The sequence below is a fragment of the Triticum urartu genome, chromosome 6A, assembly GCF_056163025.1.
Source record: "Triticum urartu cultivar PI428250 chromosome 6A, HENAU_Tu73, whole genome shotgun sequence".
NCBI classification, from domain to species: Eukaryota; Viridiplantae; Streptophyta; class Magnoliopsida; order Poales; family Poaceae; genus Triticum; species Triticum urartu.
In genome coordinates, this window is record NC_141878.1 from 42,610,787 (window position 1) to 42,634,153 (window position 23,367).

The 23,367-nt window shown below is 48.9% G+C and overlaps 3 pseudogenes; all 3 read left to right on the forward strand.

The window, feature by feature from the left end:
- The first annotated feature begins 5,738 nt into the window (after positions 1 to 5,738).
- LOC147963735 (lecithin-cholesterol acyltransferase-like 1 pseudogene) lies at positions 5,739 to 6,265 on the forward strand (annotated as a pseudogene).
- Positions 6,266 to 6,323: 58 nt separating this feature from the next.
- LOC147963736 (lecithin-cholesterol acyltransferase-like 1) lies at positions 6,324 to 7,290 on the forward strand (annotated as a pseudogene).
- Positions 7,291 to 14,221: 6,931 nt separating this feature from the next.
- Positions 14,222 to 15,327, forward strand: LOC147963737 (uncharacterized; annotated as a pseudogene).
- Positions 15,328 to 23,367: the final 8,040 nt, after the last annotated feature.

The window sequence follows — 23,367 nt, forward strand, 5'->3', positions numbered from 1 at the left end:
AACGCCAGGTCTCTTCGGTGTCTAGCATGGCTGTGCATCTCCCACTATTTGTTAGTTTTTTATTTAGATGACGTGGCAGATTTGTTAATTAAAAACACCACTCTTTTGCTGAGGGGGCACATGCATGGCTGTTATGGTTGAAAAAATGGAACGGGATCGCTGAAGTGGCATGTGTGATGATGTGGATGGATTGCATGTTGAGATAAATCAAGTAATGGGGAACAACTTCTTAAGAATGGTAGATACGACTACTAGCTAGCAGGCTACCACGCTGTTTTGACGTCGGCCGAACTAACTGATGCTCCCGTTTTTGTACCGCCAAGTGGATTAGCGTAAAAGAGAACATGGGTGTGCATTTAGCGGTGCAGTTTACGAGATGCTGATACCTGATAGTAGTAATTTGTTTGAATCTCCCGACTTGTAGTCCATAATGAACTTGGCTACTTTTGTTTATGTGTCACTAGATCTCGCTCCCGTGAGAAGTGACACACCCCAGAGTGACCCTTGGCCTAGCGTTCGGACGCAAGACTTAGTAATTTGCGCGTAGGTCTTTTAAATCTTTTACAAGACAAAAATCTAGCTAGGTAGAAATACTCTTGATCTGATATGTGATGCTTGTGCGTTCATGAATATACTTTTTTTTCTTGCAAATTGCGTTCACGAATATACTAGGCAGGTTTTCGTTACATTCACAAGCAAGAGGATGTGCAGACGATTCATGGTGGTGCCTGGTTAATGTTACGATGATCGCAAATGCTAGCTGATCTTGGAGTCCTCGGGCCTCCTCGACCAAACGCTGAAGGCACCTTTTGTGCGAGTTGAAGCTAAAACCTAGTTAGGTGGAAGGTCCTTGGGAAAGTTTTTTTTTAAGGAAAGGTCCTTGGGAAAGTTGTGAATGAACAAAAGCACTAGCTACGCTTCTTGTTTCCCGCAAAAGAAAAAGAAAAAAAAGCTAAACTCCTTGTCACCACCGTCTATTTTCATCGAGATGTGTGCCAAGATCTGCTACATGCATGTCGGGCTTGAGTGCTGCTATACACACGATACCTGTTGGACGATTGCTGGACGATACTGCAAATCGGACCACCCATGCGTAGGATTAGGTGCAACGCAGCCGGTGGATTAACTATCGTGCATGAATCGTCCAACAGGCATCGTTTGTGAAGTAGTTTCGGTCGGGCTTTCAGCAGTGCATCGACGCTAATAGTACACGGCTCTGGCTTTGTCCATACAAGGCAGGGCTGTAGACGGGATGTGCGTGTGTCTGTGTGTGGTTGAAAGTCTTACCACGCCCCGCATCTCTGCCCTCTGCATAGACAAGACAAAAATCTAGCTAGGTAGAAGTACTCTTGATCTGATACGTGATGCTTGTGCGTTCATGAATATACTTCTTTCTTCTTTTTTTGCAAATTGCGTTCATGAATATACCGGGCAGATTTTCGTCACATTCACAAGCAAAAGGATGTGCAGACGATACATGGTGATGCCTGGTTAATGTTACGATGATCGCAGATGCTAGCTGTTCTTGCGGTCCTCAGGCCACCTCGACCAAACGTTGAAGACATCTTTTTTTTTTTGAATTGCGTTGAAGACATCTATTGTACGAATTGGAAGTTTTTCGGGCTCGCGAGTTTCGACCTGTCGTTTGTGTTGCTCAAAGTCGCTGTAATTTGTGCTTGCTTCGTGCACGGTGATAGATTTGTGGTGGCTGATATTATACTGGCATCATAGTGGAGCCCTGAGCCCTGCCGCTTATATTGCAAGCGTATGGGAAAAGGTGGACAAATCACATTACAATAGCATTTGGAAAACATAATTTTTAAATTTTTGTATGTTTATAATATTTAAATATTGTAATATAATGAAAATAAAATTATAACAATTATTCATGCATGTAAAAACAATGTTTTTACTGTTTCTAGATTTGTCAGAGACAAAAATGTTACGCATGTAATATTTTTCCTTGGGATATATTTCAAAGTCGATGAAAACTATTTTATTTCTGAAAAAAATACAGATTGTACATATAGAAATTATTTCATTGGATAAAAATGTAGCATGTGAAAAAGTAAATTAAATGGGTTTACACCATCCACTCCCATGAAAGCTAATATGTTGTCATTTCCTTTCTTAAATTTTTTTCAATTTAATAAAAATATTACTACTGAGACAATAAACAATCGGTGAAAAAAATGTTTGTCTTTTTTATTAGTAGTGTCAAATGTAAAAGATATGGATAGTACATTTCTACCCAAAAAAAAGTAACATACATCAAAATAAAAACATATATCTTTTGAATATACAGCACTAAATACATAACCAAAAATTTGAAAAATGTATCCAGTGAAACTAGGAAAAAAATAGTATCTCTATTACAGAATAAGTGGTGTTCAGGAAAGCGTACAATCAGACATCTAACTTTGGACTGATTCTAAGAATAAATAATTATTGTCATTAGATTTTCATGAAAATATTTTCAAGTGTTGTTTAATTTTTTGTGCGACATATATTCATGTCATTAAGTTATTCTATCGGATGCACAATATATAAAAATAAATTAGTGTTATTCAATCGAAATGGTAAAATGCTAGAGGCTATATTGGTACAAAATATCATGTAAGTTTGGAGCGACACGAGTAAAATGAGCCGGGTGTGGAGTGGGTCGCCTTCGTTGTTCGCAGCGAGTGGTTGACGTTGTTGTATGTCTCATTTCTCTTCTTCTATAAAGCTAAGGTACGCAATTTGCATACCCTCGAAAAAAAGATATTGTCACCTGGTTGTTGTCTTTCCATGATTTACTCAAAAATGCTAAATATGGTTTAGCTTTTTTCAAGCTCTATTATACTCCTTTCGTCCTAAAATTCTTGTTTTAGACTTGACAAGAATTTTGGGACGGAGGAAGTAGCTCTTCATTCTTTCTGACCAAGCCGCCCTAAATGGCATAGTTCACTTTTTAAACTTTGATTGGAGCTTATTATAGTGGCCCACACTTGATATCTTAAGAGCATCTCCAGCCGCGCCCCCCAACAGGCCCCTTCAGGCGACTTTTTCCGCGTCGGCGCCGAAATAACGCCCCAGTCGCGCCCCAGGACGCCGAAATCCGCGGGCTCGGCCCGTTTTTTGGTCCGGAGATCGCAGGCCGAACTCGGTGCACTGGGGGGCGCTCGGGGGCTCCGGCGCAAGGGAAAAGCACGCATGTCCCACACCGTCAGGCGAAAAGTCAAGCCTATCGTCCAGATTCGCCTCCCACCCCCCGCGCTCGGCCGCCACCCAGCCGCCAGCGGCTGATCCCGGCGCCACCCACCGCCCACCACCGCTAGACCGGCTATTCCCCGCCGGAAAAAAGTGTAGAGGTTTCACCAAGGCAGCCTCTCCACCATCGTCTGGGCGATTTTTTTGGCGTTTCGGCCGCGAAGGGGCAGTGTACCAGCGAGTGTGCGCCCACCGCGCCCGCAAGGTGTTCGGCGATTTGCCTGCCTCGGCAATGGACTCGGACGATGAGGAGGCGCTCGCCGCGCTGCTGGAGGAGGAAGCTGATGCCGACGTTCAGGAAGAGGAACATCTCATGGTCCTCGCCGCCCTCGCCAGCCTGCTGGCGAGCAATGAAAAGCCACGGCGAGGTGGCTTGGCGCCGGGGCGGATGAAAGCAAAGAACCGACATCGTCTCGAAGGCTACTGCATGCTCTACTCCGACTACTTCGCCGACGCTCCACTGCACGGCGACAAAGTATTTCAGCGCCGTTATCGGATGAGCCGAAAGCTTTTCCTCAGGATTGTGAATTCCATCCGGGAGTTCGATAGCTACTTCAAGTGCAAGAAGGATTGCATCGGCAAACTTGGATTCACCTCAATCCAAAAGTGCACGACAACAATGAGGATGCTTGCATATGGAGCTCCCGGTGATTCACTCGATGACTATGGGTGTATGGACGAGTCCACCACCATTGAGTGTTTCTACAAGTTCTGCAGGGCAGTGGTGGCAGTGTTTGGAGCGCAATACTTGCGAACACCCAATGCGGAAGACACTGCTCGGATCCTAGCACAGAATGCAGCAAGAGGATTTCCTGGGATGCTTGGAAGCATCGACTGCATGCATTGGAAATGGAAGAACTGCCCATTTGCTTAGCAGGGGATGTACAAAGGCGCCAAAAGCGGTTGCAGTATGATACTTGAGGCGGTGGCCGCACATGACCTCTGGATTTGGCACTCCTTCTTTGGTATGCTAGGAACTAACAATGACATCAATGTGCTGCAGTGCTCCCCTGTCTTTGCCAAGCTTGTTGAAGGCCATTCTCCTCCGATGAACTTCGAGGTCAATGGGCGGCACTACAACAAGGGGTACTACCAAGCTGATGGCATATATCCGAGATGGTCTACATTTGTGAAGACTATCTCAAACACTGTGCCAGGAGGCAAGAAGTCCCACTTTGCCAAGGTGCAGGAGGCTTGCATGAAGGATGTCGAGCGGGCATTTGGTGTGCTCCAATGTCGATTTGCTATTGCCCGGTACCCTGCTCAGACCTGGTCGAAAGTTCAAATGTGGGAGATCATAACTTGTTGTGTCATCTTACACAACATGATCATCGAGAGCGAGCAAGAAGAGCCAGTGTTTGACACTAAACCATACTACAGGCAGGGTCCTCTAGCCGAAGTTGACCACCAGCTACCGGCAACCTGGACTGCCTACCTCAATATGCGTCAGGAGATCCGAGATCCACAGGTGCATCAACAACTGCAACAGGATCTGGTGGAGCACCTATGGAGGATCAAGGGCGACACCTAGCTCGACGTGTGATGAAATATGAGTTTTTATTTCTTGAACTATATAATTTATATTGACCTATTTGTTGTTGTACTATTTGTTGAACTATTTTGATTTTTATTGATTTGTTGTGATGAATATGTGACACAAAAACCACGCCGAATATGGGTCGATTCGTGTCGATATCTGGCCATTTTTTGCCAAAATTGGGCCGAAAAGCGGTCAGGAATGGGTTGATATCGGCGCCTAGGGGCGACCTTGGGGCAACGGCTGGATGCCCAACCGCCCCCAGAGCCGATTCTACCGCCGGCTCGCCCCCAAGCGGCGATTTTTATGCCTCCTGGGGGGGGGGGGGGGGGGGGGCAACGGCTGGAGATGCTCTAATAGGTGCACATAAACATCAACCAACCATTAATTTGGTGCAATAGTAGATATTCATAACGCAACTAAATACTACTTCTGTTCACTAATGTACGATGTTTTGGCAGTTCAATTTAAACTATCAAAATGTCCTACATAAGTGAACAGAGGGTGCATCATTTGACCATTGTATGATGAATCTGTATGCCACAATGTACATTCATAGATGACCATCTAACATCGTCATGGCCCCAATCTACATCTTAATTCCATACACATATCTGATATCATGCGGCCAGCTGCTGCGGAAGTCGACGTCGAGCCAAGTCCTATTTCAGTAATGCCAGGCAGGCGATATTTTTTCATATTAAAAAAGCAACCAAAAGATCAATGGTTCTGGCTTTGTGCATAGAGTGATGTGTGTGGCTGTCCGCTGTCCTGTGTCTGTGTGTGTTTGAAAGTCTTACCACGCCCTACATCTCTGCACTCTGCATGTGCATGGACGAGGACGGCTGTGCTCACGTGAAGCCAGAGGCACAGAGGTCCGTGACTCCCTTCTCTTCTACTTCACGCGGAACGAAGATCACAGAAGAAGCTACAGTTCAGTTCGTATACACTTATGTTCAGTTAGATCAAACACTACTTCCTTGTTTCTAATTTCTACTCCCTCCGGTCCAAAAAAATTGCGCTGGTTTTAGTTCATATTTTGGAAGCACATGAGGTCCTTCTCCAATCTCCATGGACAAACTCCAATGGCTTTGCTTGCCATGCCTCCTGGTCTTTGCTCCCTTCTTCCTCTTTCGGAGTACATCGGCTGCCCGCCACCACCAGCGAGACGTCCGCCACCCGGTGGTGCTGCTGCCAGGCTTCTCCTGCGGCCAGATCGAGGCCCGCCTCACCGACGCCTACGACTCGCCGTCGCCGCTCTGCGGCCTGCGCAAGGGGGACGGCCGGTGGTTCCGGCTGTGGAAGAACAGCACGGGCCTGCAAGACCTCCCCAACATGGCGTGCTTCGCCGACCAGCTCCGCCTGGTTTATGACCCCACGGCCGGCGACTACCGCAATGTGCCCGGCGTCGAGACCCGCGTCCTCTCGTTTGGCTCCACCCGCGGCTTCCTCTCCGACGACCCTGCCGGCAAGTAAGCACCGGAATCAACCACTGAGAAAACTACTGTATCACTTATTTTTTTGTAGCCCACGCATGCTGAACCTATGGAGGAGCAGGGAGATCTGTATGGGAAGACTCGTGGAGGCGTTGGAGCGAACCGGGTACATCGACGGCGAGAGCCTCTTCGGGGCTCCGTACGACCTCCGGCACGCGCCCGCCGCGCCGGGGCTGCCGAACAGGGAGTTCTCCATGTTCCGGCGTAGTCTCACGGCGCTGGTGGAGCACGCGAGCAGGAGGAACGGGGGCAAGCCGGCCATCCTCGTGTCGCACAGCCAGGGCGGCCTGCTCGCGCTCGAGTTCCTCAACCGGAGCCCCCCGGCGTGGCGCCGGACGGCCGGAGGCTCGTCAAGCACTTCATCATGGCCTCCACGGGCGCCGGCGGGATCGTGGTCGCCATGAAGGGCCTCGCCGCCAGCGACGGCGCTGGCGTCCTGTCGATGCGGCGCGTCAAGAGGAGCTTCGAGTCCGCGTTCGCGGGCCTGCCGTCGCCCGCGGTCTTCGGCGGCGAGACGCCCCTGGTCGTGACGCGGGCAAGGAACTACACCGCGCGCGACATGCCGGAGTTCCTGTCGGCGGCCGGGCTGCCGGCGTCCGCCGTGAGGCTGTACCTGTCGCGGGCGCTGCCGGTGGCGCGGCGCTCAACCTGAGGGCGCCGCTGGTGCCCATGACGTGCGTCAACGGCGTGGGCGTGCCCACCCCGGAGAAGCTGGTGTACTGGGACGGCGACCTCGACAGGGACCCCGTGGTGGTGCACGGGGACGGCGACGGCGTGGTCAATCTGGCGAGCATACTTGCCCTAGACGCGGTTATCGGTGAGGATCCGGGGCAGCGGGGATGCTACAGGTCTATCAGAATGGCCAACACCACCCACGTCGGCGTCGTGTCGGATGGTTTCGCCGTTGAGCTTCTGGTCCATGAGATTCTTGAAGCAGGTCGCGCCAACAAGACTAGTTTGGTCAGTTTTGTTAACTGCTAAAAGAAGCAACATATTCTGATTGCAAATTATGACAACATGGCAACTAGTTTCAGCCAGAAAATGTAGTATCAAGGCGAGTAGGGAGTGCTGATGCATCACGGAAAACATTGAGAGGGGAAAAAATGCTAGAGGGTGAGAATAAGGGGTACTGATGAATTGTCTCTGGCTGGCGCCGATGACACTGCTAAAAATCGGTGTCCCTGCAGAGCGAGGTAGCCAAAATCGATGGCGAGCCCAGCCCTCTCCCTGGCGTGCACCACCCCTCAGCCCCTGCTTAGCCAGCAAGCTCGCGACCATTTCGAGCTCGACGCGCTGTGACTCGAGCGAGCGGGAGGGGAAGGGGGCGTCCCGTCCCCGACGCGGCCGACAACGCTCTTGTCCCGCCGCCTGCATCGGCTCTCGCCGGACAAGCGACAACCTCGCCTCCTGCGCGCGCGTCTCCTGAATCGAGGTGCGCCTCCGCGCCCTGCCGTCAATGCCGGCGCCTCCTCAGTGCGGCCCTCCACTGGTAGAAAAAGGGCCCTGAACCGGGACTAAAGTGTCGGTACTAATGCCCCGACCCTTTAGTCCCGGTTCAATCCAGAACCGGGACTGATGGGCCTCCACGTGGGCAGTGCGCAGAGCCCAGTCAGGAGACCCTTTGGTCCCGGTTGGTGGCATCCACGCGTCAGCATTTCTGTGGCTGGAGTTTTTGTTTTTTTTTTAAAGGGGGGGGGGGTTGGGGGTTTTGGGGGGTTAATTTAGGTGTTTCATATATTGTGTTAGCTAGCTATAATTAATAAAGAGAAGTGTCCTCTCTTACGTCCGTACTTGGTCGACGCTATGTACTATACATACGTATAGAGAGGACTAGACACGCTAGTTAGCTAGTAAGCAAACGAAGGAAACAGAAGATCGTCATGAACATATATGCATACAGAGAGAAGTGATATCGACCACCTCTCCTTCTCCGAGAGATTGGTCGAACAACAAGTTCTCGTATATCTATCCGACACTACCGGCTACATATATACAATAATTATCTCTTACAAATATAATCATACGGACTCATGGTCCACATAGTATTCTCCGTCTTCAGCGATCACTTGGTCAAGAAAGAATGCCGCCAATTCCTCTTGAATTGCTCGCATGCGAGCTGGTGCTAGGAGTTCATCCCGCTTCCGAAACATCTAATTTGAAGAAGGGGGTCAATACATATATATATATATGAATGAATGAAACTCAATACAAATGATGGTAATAAAATAAAATTGTGAATGTTGTTATTTACGTACTTCATATTGTTCGTCAGAGTACCCGCCCCGCCCACAGGTCGTGTGGCGGATGGACTTGCAGACGTAGTATCCACAGAAATCATTCCCTTGTTCCTGCCACAACCACTTTATAAGAAATAGAGGTCAATCAAACTGATAAGCAAGAATGCTAAATGGTATTGATGAAATTAGCGCTTGAATCACTAGGAGATGCGCGGAACATGGTACTATAGTACTTACTTTCGGGTGTCTAAATTCCAGCTCCTTCGGCAGTCCTGAAACTTTTCTGGTGAATTTTCTCCAAACCCTGCCGAACAAAGAAAACAATTACTTAATATCAGGAAATGAACAAAGTTGCTGATATGGTGCATAATGATCGATTTAACTTACTTCTTGAGGATTTCAGTCATGTCTGCATACTCCTGGGGATCTTTTCGTTTAGAGTCCAAGACGGTTACTACTCCCTGCTCAAGCCTAATCTCTAGGAGAATATAGTGGAAACTGCACACGCATGCATAACTCATCAATTACATTACTATAACCTGGACTAATATATAAGGGAAACCGAATATGCACAAGACAGTAACACTCACTTGAAGTTGTAAGGAAAGAGTATTATATCTTTGTTTTCATTTTTTTTGAATGATCGTAGCAAGTTGGCCTCGGTATCTCCGGGATGATGTTCAACCTCAGTTGCATCTATGAGATATGTGTTAACGAACCCAATATCACCGATTTGTCTTTTCTTCAATTCGGCAATCTTCATTCTGCATAATATAGTGAGGATAATTATAAATACATGCAATGAAAGAGATGAGCTATATAGAGAGACTTAATGACAGAAGTAGTAGTACTTATAGACAGTAGCGGGTGATCGTTATTTTATCGAGGGCCAATTGATTCAAAAACTGATAGAACTCCTCAAATGGAATAGGCAACAGTTCAATTCCAACGAGGTCATGCTCCGGTTTAACTCTCGCATACAAATTACTCCTCCCCGCAGACTCTCTGCAGATTTTCAAGTACCAATCATGTAATCTTCGCATCATCGTTGTTAAAGATTTTTCATCTTTGACGAGAGGCTTCCCGTACTCGTATCTGTGTATCTGCACCTCCATGGTATCATAATGTACATCGTCGGGCAGGTAATCGTCAACATTGCCATAACCGGGCACCATCCTCGGATCGACGATGTCGCTAGGCACCTTGAGGGGGGGGGGGCACGATTGCTTCGCTTGTTCGCCGAGTTGGGCAATTTGTTTCCCAGCTTCTCATCATTCTTTCAGCCTTTGATCACTGACTGTACTTCCCGACCGCTCCGCTTCGACCCATGTCTTTGCAATAATGCGCTCATAGTTGCCTTTCAGCGGAGACTTGGGTGGTTTTGCCAGGGCAGCCAGAGTGCGCTTCACTTTCACCGGATCTACCTTCTTCTCCGGAGGTGGATGTCTCTTTGCTTTCAACCCTTGAAACCAGTCATCCACTTCGGTTCGCGTGATCTTCGTGTTCTCCTCCGGGGTCCTCTCGTATGGTAACTTCTCTGGAGTCTTCAGAGAAGGACCGAATCTGTATGTCCTCCCGCCTCTGGTTGTACTGCTAGACGCCGACCGAGCAGACGGAGCGGTTGTCTTCTTTACTTGCTTACGAGGCGAAGGAGAAGGACTACGACGCGCCGGAGCAGTTGGAACGGCGGCAGGTCTCTTCCGCCCTTGCTGACGAGGCGAAGGAGGAGGTTGGCTGCTCGGGCGCGTCGGCGCAGGCGGAGAAGGAGGCAGAGTGCCGCCATGCGCCGGAGAAGGAGCCGGCCGAGGGCCCTGATCGTCACTCACCGGAGGAGGAGGCGGTGGAGGAGGCGGAGTGCCCTGACTCGCCGGAGGAGGAGGAGGAGGCGGAGGCGTCCAGTTTGGAAGGTTGATGAGCTCCTTCCGCCATAGGCATGGAGTCTTCAGAGCAGACCCCAGCCGAGTCTCCCCTTCACCGGTAGGGTGGTCAAGATGGAGGTCCTAAAATCCCTCCGTTATTTCATCCACCATCACCCTAGCATATCCTTCCGGAATCGGCCGGCAGTGAAAAGTTGCGCCGGGTTCAGTAGGATAAACAGAGCCAATAGCCGCCTTGACCTTCAAATTCATCCATTGCGTCATAAGGTGGCAATTTTGAGACTCCGTGATAGCATCCACGGGATAGCTGGCAGGAGCCATCAAGGCATGCTCCGGCTGAAGCAGCTCGGTGGAAGCCACGCTGCTTCTGCGCTGAGATGGCGGGGTAGCTTCGGGGGAGGCTTCGGCAGTACGCTCGCTGCGATTTGCTTCTCATTCCTCTATCGCGTCTACCCTTGCTTGCAGCGCCTGCATTTGGGTCTGCTACACTTTTTTCCTCCTCTCTTGGGATTTGTAACCGCCTGCGTCCGGAAACCCAACCTTTCACGGAATGGAGCCTGGCGTGCCTCATGTCCGTCCAGGGTGCTCAGGATTCCCGAGGCCATTGTGAGCTCGTCGTTCTCTCTGTCTGGAAAGAACGTCCCTTCCTGCGCTGCTTCGATATACCTCTTAAGCTTCCTGACTGGTATGTCCATTTGATCGTTCGTCCAAATGCACTTCCCTGTTACAGGGTCCAAGGTTCCGCCAGCCCCGAAGAACCAAGTCCGGCAACGGTCTGGCCAGTTAATTGTCTCTGGTTCGATCCCTTTATCAACCAGATCATTCTCAGTCTTGGACTACTTAGGCCGGGCTACGAGGTAGCCACCTGACCCCTTGATGGTGAAGATTCTTCTTTGCAGCATTTTGCTTGTTTGTCGCCGACATCTTCTTACTCTCTTCCGATGTCTTGTGGGCCACAAATGCGGGCCAGTGATCTCTGATCTTCTCATATCTGCCCTTGAATTCTGGTGTCTCATTATTTTCGACAAACTTATTCAGCTCTTTCTTCCACCTCCTGAATAGTTCTGCCATCCTCTTCAGAGCAAAAGACTTGATTAATTTCTCTTTAACTGGGTTCTCTGGATTATCCTCTGGCGGTAGGGTGAAATTTGACTTCAGCTCAGTTCAAAGATCATTTTTCTGCATATCATTGACATAAGACACCTCAGGGTCTTCTGTAGCCGGCTTAAACCATTGCTGGATGCTTATCGGGATCTTGTCCCTAACCAGAACCCCGCATTGAGCAACAAATGCGCTCTTTGTCCTGAGGGGTTCAATAGGTTGGCCGTCGGGCGCGATTGCTATGATCTCAAACTTTTCATCCGATCTCAACTTTTTCTTCGGCCTCGTCTCTTTACCGAAGTTGTGCTCGATCCGGAGGGTTAGAAAAAAGAACAAAGACTTAATTAATATGTGTACATACCAAAACAATGAATGCATCAATCAGCTAGTCAGCACAGGCTTAACTAATATATATACCTGGCCGGACTCGGTTCGGTCACCGGAGCCGTCATCACGGTCTCCTTCTTGCACCGGCATTGGGTCACCGGAGCCGTCCTCATGTTCTTCTTCTTGCACCGGCATTAGGTCACCGTAGCCAGCTTGTTCACCCTCTCCTTCCAGACCATCGGTGTCGTTGAGAAACAACGAGACGGCATCACTTCCTTCTGCGATTATGTCCCTCAACAACGCTTCTTTTGCTTCGTCTCGGGCGGTGTCTATAGTTTCTACAAATATTTACAACATGGCAATTATTATTCAAACATGACAGATGGATATATTAGTGCCAAACGTAGAACTAGCTACCTAATCATAGTAAGCTATCGGGAGGGGGTATATATCGACAACGACGACACTACATCTATGTCCCTCGACGACCCTCGTTCCCGATAAAAAAAAGAGGAAGAAGAAGAAAAAAAAGAGGAGAAGAAAGAATAGAGGAGAAGAACTAATATAATGCATACTATTATATGTTGGTACTCCCTCTGTAAACTAATATAAGAGTGTTTAGTTAAAGATCTAAATGCTCTTGTATTAGTTTACGGAGGGAGTATTATAGAAGACTATATTTACTGCCATGAATGAGACAAAGTAGCACAACATTTAATATGATATGGTATCATGATATGATACTCAAGTATCTTTTTTTTCATTTAATTTTATGCCACCTCATCACAATTACTTAGTTATCATGCATTATACAACTTATGATACTCTTATTATGGGCAGCCTTAGTGCTGACACTAAAAGGCGTTACATTTTTTGTGTCTCAAACAATGTATGTTTATCATTCGTTAGTGTTGACACTGAAAAGATCAGATTTCGGACCAACAACTATGTGATATGTTTTCCCGCCATCATAATTCAGTCACGTTCGTTTAAGGCACCTACGGACACATGGACCATAACCATCACAGATATTCGAATGCATCGAGAAACAAACAAAAAAGCGTCAAATTCCGATACGGATAGTGCAGTAGTTTTCTTTTTGAATAAAAGGCACGAGGCTGAATTCATAGATAAAGTCATACGACAGTGTACACAGCCAACCATTGAAAGATTCAGATACAACCAGAGCTTACGTTTTTATTGGTTTTAGTTCATTTACGACAAAAAACTAAAATATTTAAGGTATATTTACAAAAAAATATTCTCAGATCAAATGAATACACAAAGTATTGAATGTAAACCATCGATAAATCACAAAGTTAGGTCTTCAATACCTACTTTACAAATTTGTTTTCAATATTTGTCCGATTATTTTACTAAAAAGACCAATGCACCTTAAAAGACCGGACAAGGTGTCGGTTCCTGATTTTTTTAGTCAGACGTTGGTCCAGTCTTATTTTTGAAACCATGCATACAGCTGCATTGCAAAGCGAAAGGACCAACACGCATAGTGACGCGCGCAAGTCACAAAGACATAATAAACTTAAGGGATAAAGGACCAAGATAACTAGGCTACTGCTAGGGTGACGCCGGAGTAGGACCAGACGGCTGCAAAAGATGACAGTGGTATGAATATGAGCCACCATTAGGTCGCATCGGCGTCTTTGGATTTAAAAAGAGGCTTCCATCACTGTAAAAAAGCAAGCATTTTAAACATACAGTCAGAAGGGCTTGTTATCGGTGGATGGTTCTTTCATGGAGGTTGACAGAATGGCAGTGGGAATGATTTTAAGGAGAGATGACAGATCAGTTATCTTCGCTGCCTATTGTTTCTTGTTGCACTGAGGCTTTTGAGGTGAAGATACACACGTTAATGATTGGTATGGCCCTAGCTCGCTGGCATACCGAGCATCCTGTGATGGTACCGTCTGACTCTTCGTTTGCTCCCATGCCTCACGTGAACAGGGTTGGATCATTCGATGTACGGTCATTTAGTAGCTAAGATTAAGTCACGATAGAGAGTTTATTCCACATAATTACATAGGTCTAGAATAGGGTTGCGGATTGTCTGACACATAGCTGTGTGGCTTGACACGGGATCCCTATGCATTGAGGATCTCTTGCCTCTGAATTGTCACTCTTATCATTATAAAATAAACTACTATTGATCTCGCATAAAAAGAGACTTGTTTTTCCTATAAAAAAAGAAGCAAAAGCCAAAATTGATGACACGAGAGAGGAGAGGGAAGTGTGACATGGCAGTGCTGACTAGGACATTAATCCAGAGTGAAATAGGTCAAACCCTCGCCGGGGTATTTGTCAACTTGTGACCGGGCTTTCAGGATTTAGAATATGGACTTCCAAAACCCTGGCATCCGCCTACCAGGAGGCTCCATGGCGCCGCCGCCGGAGCTCAACCCCGACATCGTGAACGAGGTGCTCGTCCGCCTGCCGCGGGACGACCCCGCGGGCTTCATCCGCGCCTCCGCCGTCTGCAAGTCCTGGTTCGGCACCCTCACCGACCAAGCCTTCCTCCGCCGGTACCGCGACTTGCACGGGACGGCGCCCCTCGTGCTCGGCTTCCTGCACAACCCAGTCAAACGCAGCCATGCTCGCTTCGTCCCCACCACGCCGTTCCGTCCACCCGCCGCCACCGACCACAGCACCACCGTCGTGCTCGACTGCCGCCACGGCCGCGCCCTCTTCTACGACTACGGATCTGCGGAATTCGTCGTATGGGACCAACTTGTAACCGCAGCAACCACGCGGTACAATCTGCTCGATAGCTGCAGCAACCACGCGGTGCTTTGCGCCGCCGGCGCCGGCTGTGACCACAGCGCCTGCAACGAGGGGCCGTTCATCATCGCCTCCGCGGGCGTGGAGTGTCATGAGTACGAGTCGCTGCAGGCGGACGCTTGCTTCGTCTCCTCCGAGACCGGCGTGCGGGACGGCCCGGACGGCGTCTACCTCGATAGCAAGCGATACCGCCTTGAGGAAGGTCCGGCCGCGGTGCTTGTTGGTGGCACGCTCTACTTCGTCTGCCGGAACGCCGCCCTGCTGCGGTACGACGTACTGGGTCTGGGTACGCAGGACCTGTCGGTGATCGAGCCGCCTCCCGGCAAGTTTCGCGGCAGCAGAACCATTGTCATGAGGGCAGAGAACGGCGGGCTGGGACTAGCCACCTTGCGCCGTGAGGTGGTCCAGCTCTGGTCGGCTGAGACGGGTCCTGACGGAGATGTCAAATGGGCGAAGATGAACCGCATCCATCTCCCGAAGCTGATGACTTACAAGAGCCCAGCACGTTTGATTGGATATGCCGAAGACATCAGTGCATTTTTGTGAGATCAGATGACCATTGCATCTTCACTCTTGAGCTCAAGTCATTGCTGATGAAGAAGCTGTGCGAGATGGACGAGGTCGACGATGTCTTTCCTTACGTCTGCTTCTATACTCCAACTGGTACAACTTCATGTACTTCTTCATCTTTGTTTGGTCATTAATTATGAATTACGTCTTTAGTGCATGAAGTTAAAAGAAATATTATAAAGGGTTTATTGCTGAACAATATTAAAAGTTTAGGGGTGCAAATTAACCGGTTCTGAAATTGAGGATTGATTCCTAAAAGTTGTGGGTTGAAAAGTAGACTTTTCTCTGGGAAAATGGATGCACATGTGGAACATGGTTGGTCTAGTGTCCTGTTTCACTTTCACCCTAAATGAAACGTAAACTGTAGGAACTTGTTTGTGGATCTTTCAGCACATGTAAGCTTGATTGCTGTTCTAAAACATGGATATGATTTAAACATGTTTTCTGTTGTACCTCAGAGAACTAGTCACTCCCACACTACTTCAGTTAGGGCACAAGGAAATACGAAATGTTAGATAATTAACATTGACATCTACAGCTATATGTGGTCGAGACTCTGGGTGCACACCTAAGAGAGGTCGCTCTGACAACGAAGGTGTGCAAGATGGACAAGTCCGAGGTCCTCGACGTCCACTTACCTTACGTGTGCTTCGATACACCATCTGGTACAGCTTCCTGTACTTCCTCTTCTTCGTTTGGTTAATTGTAAAATGCGTCTAGCAATATTACTTTTGTTAGTGCATAAGTTAAATAAAATAATACCTTAAAATGACCCCGCAAAAAAAGACACAAGAATGACACCGACATGTAAAATGTCATGAGACTGGCAAGGAACACATGTCTCGGGAAAGAAGAGAAATCCACTTTTGAATTATCAACTTAAAGCACCTCTAGCAGGCAAAGAGTCACCATATCGTAAGCCGTCATATTGCATATGGAGCGTGTTTCATATGTATTTGGAGGCTGACTGGCTTATGCGCAAACACAGTCTCTCCAAATGCATGCCTCCATAAATTGTCCTTCTATTTGTTCTTCTTTGTTTGTCATTTCCTTCAAATATGTAGGGGCAATTTACCTCAACTTAATATACGTAAATAAATGTACCAACACAATCATTATCAATTATATTAGTTATGAACCTGTAGAATACACATATATTTATTGGCCAAAGTGTGTTGCATTACATATAATTTGCAATTTACGATATCGTTAGGCAACATTTTCAAAATATGCAATGTTGTTTGACATTGCTACTGACTAGTCCATTGTTGGTGTCGTCTTGTCATCGTTGTCCTCCACTTGCTCCTCCTCCGAACAAAGGTCGTCGGGGCAAGTATAGGGGTCGGAGCGACGACTGTGAACTGCGTTGCCTCCTCCTAGTCGGTCCAAGTGGGGCCGAAGCGCTTGCGGATACACCCCTTCTCCAGGCGACGCACATCTGCTTGGATCTCAGAGACCCGCATCACCACCATGACTGGGTCCTCGGGCTTCGGCTCCAACTCCTCGAATGGGGCGGCGTAGATGGAGATGGCAATAACCAAACCCTAATTACCAAAAAAATGGTACGGGTAATCCAGGTACCCATAAAACCAAAATATGGGGAGGGGTGTGCCTAGGATCCACGTGGCAAAGGCCCTCGGTCGCCATCTTCACCAAATCGGGGCTCGAGGCCCTCGTCCTCGCTGTCGGGGCTGATGAGGTGACGAGCAACAGGGGGTGTGAGCCACACGGCCGAGCTCCTCAAGAAGGCCGACGTTTGTGTCAGATTGTTGCCATGGGCAGAGAAGGTGCTCCTCAACCCAGCTGGCGATGGTCTAGCGCGGCAATGGTGAGGGGTCGGGGAGGAGGTTGCTTCTATTGCCACTTGCCAATGGCGCGGGGCGGCGTGGGGAAGGGAGGAGCTCCGCCCGATCTAGAAGATGGAGAGATGAGAGAAAGAGGTTGTGGGGGCATTAGGAGTGGCGTGAGGAGAGACTCTCCAGAAGTGCTATTCCGTTGTCTCGATTTGGTTGTCTTTCCTAAATGGATTGGGCCTATTTTGCGAGGTAGGACGCCGCATGTAGGCCTAGTCCTTGCGGGGGTCGACAGACATCGGGGTGTCCTTGACTTGTGACTTCTTGTCGAAGCTAAGGCCAACTCCACCGCGCGACCCTATCCTGTCCGCCCCCGTCCGTTTGGGGTAAAAGGGACAAACGAGACGGCCCAGCGCGCGGGCGCAAACGGACTTTTGTCCGCTTTGTGTCCGCTTTCGACCCATCCCCGGCCCAAGTTTGCGCCGGTTTTAGGGTGAAACGGACAGCGCGCGGACAGGCGGGACGTGCGCGCTTGTCCTCCCTGGCCCGCCTGTCGGTGGGAGAAACCAACCCCCCACCACGCCCATTTGGCGCCATTTCCCCCAAACCCTCCCACGTCCCGCCCGCCGCCCCCTCTCTCCCCCGTCCATGGCCGACGCCCCGCCGAGTTCCGGTGGCCTGGCCGTCGACCCGACCGCAAAGGTGAAGAAGAAGGCGCCAAGGAAGCCTCGGTCGGAGTGCACGCTGGAGGAGATTGCCAAGTTGGATGCGGATTCGGTGATGAGGAGGGAACGGAGAGCGGCCGTCAAGGTCAATGCCGCCGCGGCCAAGTTCGTCGCCTAGCGCGAGGAGCTGGAGGCCGCGTGGCGAAAGGCCGCTGCCGACGAGAAGGAGGACCTCGTCAACAAAGCGCACGCCATCCTCATGCTTGGCATGGGCCGTCCGGCGGGGTTCCATGCAGCGGCCGTCGGCCCGGCGAGCACAGGCTCGTCGGTCACCCGGCCTACGCACTGCCAGTCGCCGACGTCGCGCGCCGCGCCCATGTCGCCCGGCTTTCCTCCACCAAGGCACGACGGCCGGACCCGTTTCTCGGCGTCGCCGGACGTGGGCTTGTTCGCGCCGTCCACACCACGCCCCGCGGTCGTCATCGACCTCAACGTCACGCCTGGGTCCAGCAGCGGCGAGCGGCCGTCCGTCGAGATGCAAAGAAAGCAGGCGCGGACACCGTTCACGGGCACCATGCCGGCCCCCCGCGTGTTGTTTGACGGAATGCCAACCTCAATGCCAACGGTCGACGACCCCTTCTACAACCAGTACATGGAGGACGTGATCTTCCAGGGTGGGCATGGCCGTGCCTACGACCCCGAGGAGACCCAAAGTCAGGATGGCCGCGCCCAGTACGTGCCCGATGAAGAGGCCGACGACCGTGCTGACTACGACCATGGTGATTCGTGGCATGAAGACGATGACATCTATGTCGAAGGTGAAGATGAAGATGAAGGCAATGATGTTGATATTAGTGGCAAGCCATTGTTCATCGACGAGCTCACCCAAAGAGCGGAAGCACAAAAGAAGCGGAAGAGCATTCGCACAGGTTCATATACACAAGATGAGTTCAAGTTGATTTGTCAAGCTTGGATGGAGATTAGCCAAGATCCAAGGACCGGCGCGCAACAAAAGGGCATTGTTTTTTGGACGAGAGTCCACAAAATATTCCATGAAAGGAAGATGTTTGAGCCCTATCAAATTACAAGCAACCGTGGCATCGGCTTGATTCAAAAAAGATGGTTGTTCATCCAACAAGAGTGCAACAAGTATTGCGTCGCATTTGAGAGCGTTGAAGCACGGCTCGTGGGGACATGGTATGCTCTCCTCTTTCTTGCCCTTTCCGTTGCTACGGCCATGAGACTTCGACCGTGTATATGTTTGCATGTTCACTTGTTGTTGATCATGTTGGAATTTTGCTAGTAGGCCTTTGGCCCAAAGCCCAACTAAAATTCTGAAATTCTCTTGGCCCATTCATGCACACATGTGAGTGGAGTGAGTGAGGCTAAAGTTTAGTCCCACCCCGGAAGTTGAGAGAGACTTGCACCTCTTTATAAGGTGAGCTCTTCTACCACTTGTATGAGCATGAGAAGAGGAGACCTACACGCGCGCTCCTCCTCCTCGCTCGCCTCGCCACGCCACGCCACGCCACGCCTCGTCACGCCGCGCCGCGCCGCGCCGCGCCGCGCCGCGGGATTGAGCCGAGCCGAGGACAGAGCTATGCACGTTGTCTATATTTTTGCTGCATGGGAAAATTAATGAGTCATTAATTAATAATTAACGGATGCGTTAATTACTGAACCGTTTCCGATTCTTTTGGATCGTGACGACTCGGACGTGGGGTTTACTCCCACGACCTACCCGGCCCGCACTATATAGTCAGGCAGACGTCTACCCTAGCTGTTGCCGCTTCGTATGGTTTCTCACCACCGTTCCAGATCATTGCGCCGCCAAGCAAGTCTTCTCCATCCCTCCTTCCGGCGTGCACCGCGAGAAGGGACAGCAGGCCTCTGGAACCCCGCCTCTCATGATCCTGTACGGGAGAGGGGCGATCAGGTTTTTGGGGAGCGCACTCGCGCGACTGCTGGCAGCGACGACTTCGCGAACGACGACTTCTTCCCCGACCTCGGCAACCTCGTCCTCGACGCCATGGGCGACAACGTCAACGCCGGCAGTGCTGCACCCGCTGCACCGTATGTGATTCTATCCTTCCTATTCGAGATCGTGGTAGAATTCATGCTTCTAGTATGTGCCCTAGATGTGATATGTTCATCTGCTATGCTAGTTCGCATGATTAGTTTAATCTCTGTTGCTGTGGTCATGATTTATCTTCTATTTATTCGGATTAAATCTCGTAGTAATTTGCTCATATTTCCAACAATCCAAAAACCTGATTATAGGCAATTTACTCCGAGTGGTTTTGCTGCGCATCTGAAGCCGCCTGCCTTTAAGGGGGCGCAATATAAGAGGTGGAGCACGAGAGCAGTCTACTGGTTTCAGACCATGGGCTGCTATGATGCCACCAAGGGCAAGCCTGAGGGCGATCTTAATCCAGCACAGCTGGAAGCTTTTGAGAAGATCGATACCCTCTTTAAAGGCGCTCTTCTGAGTGTTCTTGATGACTCCATTGTGGATTCGTATATGTCGTTTCACAACAGCAAGGACATGTGGGCTGCGCTCGAGGCCAAGTTTGGTGCCTCGGACGCCGGCAGCGAGTTGTACGTCATGGAACAATTCTATGACTACAAGATGACTGATGAGCGTCCTGTTGTACAGCAGGCTCATGAGATACGGTCGCTCGCAAAAGAACTTGATTCAAGTGTGTGTTGCCGGACAAATTTGTTGCCGGAGGCATCATTGCCAAGCTTCCACCTTCGCGGAACAATTTCGCTACTTCCCTGAAACACAATAGACAGGAGTTTTCCGTTGCGGATCTCATTGGTACTCTTGATGTTGAAGAGAAGGCGAGAGCAAAGGACACACGTGCTCGAGTTGCTGAGGGAGGTTCTAGTGCCCACATGGTACAGAAGAAGAACTCCCAGCCCAACAAGTTCAAAAACAATAAGAACAAAACTCAGGGCAAAGGCAAGTTTGATACAAAGAACAAGCCATCACATTCTACCAACTTCAAGAAGAATTCTCATAAGAAGGGGAAGGGACTTTGCCATGTCTGCGGTGATCCTAATCACTGGGCTCCGAAGTGTCCTAACCGCTTTGAGGAGCGCGAACATGAGAAGAGTGGCAAGTCCGCTAATGTTGTCATCGGTGATACTGATATGAAGGAATCAGGGTACGGTATTTTTCCTACCATCCTTTCAGTATTTTAATCCCCTGATTGGTTAATTGACACCGGTGCCAATGTACATGTTTGTGCTGACGCCTCCATGTTTTCTTCTTACCAGGCAACAGGGACTTCGCCCGTGCTGATGGGGAACGGGTCACATGCCATCGTTCGAGGTGTTGGTACGGTCGATCTGAAGTTTACTTCGGGGAAGACTGTGCGTCTGAAGAACGTTCATCATGTGCCGTCCATCAATAAAAATCTATTTAGCGGTTCCCGTTTATGTCGAGATGGTTTTAAGTTGGTTTTCGAATCCAATAAAGTTGTAATTTATAAGTGTGGACAATTTGTTGGAAAAGGCTATGAGTGCGAAGGCTTGTTCCGCCTATCTTTGTCAGATATTTTGACTAAAGTTATTAATAATGTTTGCCACAATAATGAGTCTGATATTTGGCATTCACGACTCTGTCATATTAACTTTGGTTGCATGACGCGGTTAGCCAATATGAATTTAATTCCGAAAATCTCTACTGTCAAAGGCTCCAAGTGCCAAGTATGTGTGCAAGCTAAGCAACCTCGCAAGTCCCATAAGACTGCAGAGGCAAGAGACTTGGCGCCACTTGAGCTTATACATTCTGATCTTTGTGAGATGAATGGCGTGTTGACAAAAGGTGGAAAGAGATACTTCATGACGTTGATTGATGACTCCACTAGATATTGTTATGTGTATCTTCTGAAATCAAAAGATGAGGCTTTGACTTTCTTTAAAAACTATAAAGCTGAGGCAGAGAACCAACTTGATCGAAAAATTAAACGGCTTAGGTCCGATCGTGGTGGAGAGTATTTTTCCAATGAATTTGATCTGTTTTGTGCGGAACATGGTATAATCCATGAGAGGACGCCTCCCTACTCACCCCAGTCAAATGGGGTAGCCGAAAGAAAGAACCGAACTCTAACTGATATGGTTAACACCATGTTAGACACTTCGGGTCTATCCAAGGAATGGTAGGGGAGGCGCTAATGACTGCATGTCATGTCCTAAACCGAGTTCCCACAAAGCTTAAGACCATGACTCCATTTGAGGAATGGGAAAGGAAAAGGTTGAAACTCTCTTACCTACGTACTTGGGGTTGTTTGGCGAAAGTCAATATACCAATTCCCAAGAAGCGCAAGCTTGGACCAAAATCCGTGGATTGTGTTCTCCTGGGCTATGCTTTTCATAGCATCGGCTATAGATTTTTGATAATAAAATCGGAGGTATCCAACATGCATGTTGGTACGATTATGGAATCAAATGATGCAACTTTCTTTGAGGACATATTTCCTATGGAGGATATGTCGAGTTCATCAAATCAGGAGATACCTACTCCATCTAGTGAGGAATTCACTGTAATTCCTGAACCCACCATTGCGATGGAACACGTTGAGAATCCTGTTGAGGGTAACAATGGAACTCCTATGAGGAGTAAGAGACAGAGGACTGCAAAGTCTTTTGGTGATGATTTCATTGTGTACCTCGTGGATGACACACCCAGGACTATTTCAGAAGCCTATGCATCTCCTGATGCTGACTACTGGAAGGAAGCTGTACGTAGCGAGATGGATTCCATCTTAGCTAACGGTACCTGGGAGATCACTGACCGTCCTTATGGGTGCAAACATGTAGGATGCAAGTGGGTGTTCAAGAAGAAGCTTAGACCTGATGGTACGATTGAAAAGTACAAGGCACGGCTTGTGGCCAAGGGTTATACCCAGAAAGAAGGTGAAGACTTCTTTGATACTTACTCACTCGTGGCTAGACTGACCACAATTCGGGTGCTACTATCACTGGCTGCCTCACATGGTCTTCTCATTCATCAAATGGACGTTAAGACGGCTTTCCTCAATGGAGAGTTGAAGGAGGAAATTTACATGGATCAGCCAGATGGTTTTGTAGTACCTGGTCAAGAAGGAAAGGTGTGCAAGTTATTAAAGTCTTTATATGGCCTTTAACAAGCTCCTAAGGAGTGGCATGAGAAGTTCGAAAGAACATTAACTGCTGTCGGCTTTGTAGTAAACGATGGTGACAAGTGCATGTACTATCGCTATGGTGGGGGTGAAGGAGTTATTCTTTGTCTGTATGTCGACGACATATTGATCTTTGGAACCAAACTTGATTTAATCAAGGAGGTTAAGGATTTCTTATCTCGCTGTTTTGAGATGAAGGATCTAGGAGTAGCTGATGTTATCTTAAACATCAAGCTGTTGAGAGATGAGAATGGTGGGATCACACTGCTTCAGTCTCATTATGTGGAAAAGGTCTTGAGTCGTTTTGGGTATAGCGACTGCACGCCTTCTCCAACTCCATATGACGCTAGTGTGTTGCTTCGAAAGAATCGACGGATTGCTAGAGATCAACTGAGGTATTCTCAGATTATTGGCTCGCTTATGTATTTGGCGAGTGCCACAAGGCCTGACATCTCTTTTGCTGTGAGCAAGCTGAGTCGGTTTGTGTCAAAACCAGGAGATGATCATTGGCATGCGCTTGAGAGAGTTATGCGCTATTTGAAAGGCAC